The sequence below is a fragment of the Rhinichthys klamathensis genome, unplaced genomic scaffold (genome assembly GCF_029890125.1).
Source record: "Rhinichthys klamathensis goyatoka isolate OS25496 unplaced genomic scaffold, OSU_Roscu_1.1 h1tg000004l_1, whole genome shotgun sequence".
Classification (NCBI taxonomy): Eukaryota; Metazoa; Chordata; class Actinopteri; order Cypriniformes; family Leuciscidae; genus Rhinichthys; species Rhinichthys klamathensis.
The window spans coordinates 2518815-2521413 of NW_026606557.1; positions in this window are offsets into that span (position 1 = coordinate 2518815).

Here is a 2599-nt window from a genome sequence, read left to right on the forward strand (position 1 = left end):
TGAAACAAGCTATTAAAGCACTTCCTGGTCTCCCCTAACTATCCTCTTGAATCCTCTTCTGTAGTGTCCGGTCAGTGTCCGGCGAAGCTGACCGTCGTGCCGTCCCGTCGAGGATGTCTTTGTGATCGAGACTGCTCTGGAGGACACAAATGCTGTCAATTTCCCTGTGGGGCTCTGTGCGTGCCGTCTGTTTTCAGTGAGTTTAATGATGGATGCTATAGATCTTCACTGAAAAAAATGGTGTATAAACAAGTTTTCACTCAGAAATTGCAAGTACATTTCACAATTGCAAAGAAACCGCAAGTAACACATTGAACTAAACATGAAACTACCAAGTAGAAAGACTGAATATTCCTGTAAAAACTACTCCGATCATCTTTGACAACTTTATTTTTTAAGCGGTGAATGAGACATTCAGTATTCAGTGATGTGGTTTCTCTGTCATGTGTCTGTATAACAGCAAAGCCAGGGGAGTGTCCAAGCACAAAGTCTGGAGCAGGAATGTGTGCCGAGTTGTGTTACTATGACAGTGACTGTCCGAACAATGAGAAATGCTGCAGCAATGGATGTGGACATCAGTGTATGGCTCCATATATAGGTATTTGATATGTTATTATATTAGTGTTTGGGTCGGCTTTCTCGTGATTTCAGTTTGTCTTGTTTGATTTAATTACTTTACCGTTCTCTGTGTCAAAAGTATTCAGCTGAACAAGCACCGGATGGCTTTACAATACTAATAGATTACGATTAATACTTAAAATAAGAAACTTGCAATTTGTGTTTTATGCTCTAAATCTGAGACTGGATTCCGCTAAACGGACTGACTAAAGCGGATTATCTGTATCCATGCAGTGAAGGCTACAGCCGAACCACCGACGCCTCCAGCCAAGCTGCCGAATCCTCCAGTGACGCCTCCAGCCGAACTGCCGAATCCTCCAGTGACGCCTCCAGCCGAACTGCCGAATCCTCCAGTGACGCCTGCAGCCGAACCGCTGACTCCTGCAGCTTAACTGCCGAATCCTCCAGTGAAGCCTGCAGCCGAACTGCCCAAGCCTCCAGTGAAGCCTGCGTCTGAACCGCCCAAGCCTCCAGTGAAGCTTGGGTCTGATCCGTCCAAGCCTCCAGTGAAGCCTGCGTCCGAACAGCCCAAGCCTCCAGTAAAGCCTGCCGGCGGACAGCCCAAGCCTCCATTGAAGCCTGCCGGCGAACAGCCCAAGCCTCCAGTGAAGCCTGCCGGCGAACCGCCCAAGTCTCCCGTGAAGCCTGCCGGCGAACAGCCCAAGCCTCCAGTGAAGCCTGCCGGCGAACAGCCCAAGCCTCCAGTGAAGCCTGCCGGCGAACAGCCCAAGGCTCCAGTGAAGCCTGCGTCCGAACAGCCCAAGCCTCCAGTGAAGCCTGCGTCCGAACAGCCCAAGCCTCCAGTGAAGCCTGCGTCCGAACAGCCCAAGCCTCCAGTGAAGCCTGCGTCCGAACAGCCCAAGCCTCCAGTGAAGCCTGCGTCCGAACAGCCCAAGCCTCCAGTGAAGCCTGCGTCCGAACAGCCCAAGCCTCCAGTGAAGCCTGCCGGCGAACCGCCCAAACCTCCCGTGAAGCCTGCCGGCGAACAGCCCAAGCCTCCAGTGAAGCCTGCCGGCGGACAGCCCAAGCCTCCATTGAAGCCTGCCGGCGAACAGCCCAAGCCTCCAGTGAAGCCTGCCGGCGAACAGCCCAAACCTCCCGTGAAGCCTGTCGGCGAACAGCCCAAACCTCCCGTGAAGCCTGCCGGCGAACAGCCCAAGCCTCCAGTGAAGCCTGCCGGCGAACAGCCCAAGCCTCCAGTGAAGCCTGCGTCCGAACAGCCCAAGCCTCCAGTGAAGCCTGCGTCCGAACAGCCCAAGCCTCCAGTGAAGCCTGCCGGCGAACAGCCCAAACCTCCAGTGAAGCCGGCGTCCGAACAGCCCAAGCCTCCAGTGAAGCCGGCGTCCGAACAGCCCAAGCCTCCAGTGAAGCCGGCGTCCGAACAGCCCAAGCCTCCAGTGAAGCCGGCGTCCGAACCGCCGACGCCTCCAGCCGAGCTGCCGAATCCTCCAGTGACGCTTCCAGCCGAACTGCCGAATCCTCCAGAGACGCCTCCAGCCGAACTGCCGAATCCTCCAGTGACGCCTCCAGCCGAACTGCCGAATCCTCCAGTGACGCCTGCAGCCGAACTGCCTTCGAATCCTCCAGTGACGCCTGCAGCCGAACCGCTGACTCCTGCAGCTGAACTGCCGAATCCTCCAGTGACTCCTGCAGCCGAACTGCCCAAGCCTCCAGTGAAGCCTGGGTCTGATCCGGCCAAGCCTCCAGTGAAGCCTGCGTCCGAACAGCCCAAGCCTCCAGTGAAGCCTGCCGGCGGACAGCCCAAGCCTCCATTGAAGCCTGCCGGCGAACAGCCCAAGCCTCCAGTGAAGCCTGCCGGCGAACCGCCCAAGTCTCCCGTGAAGCCTGTCGGCGAACAGCCCAAACCTCCCGTGAAGCCTGCAGGCGAACAGCCCAAGCCTCCAGTGAAGCCTGCCGGCGAACAGCCCAAACCTCCCGTGAAGCCTGTCGGCGAACAGCCCAAACCTCCCGTGAAGCCTGC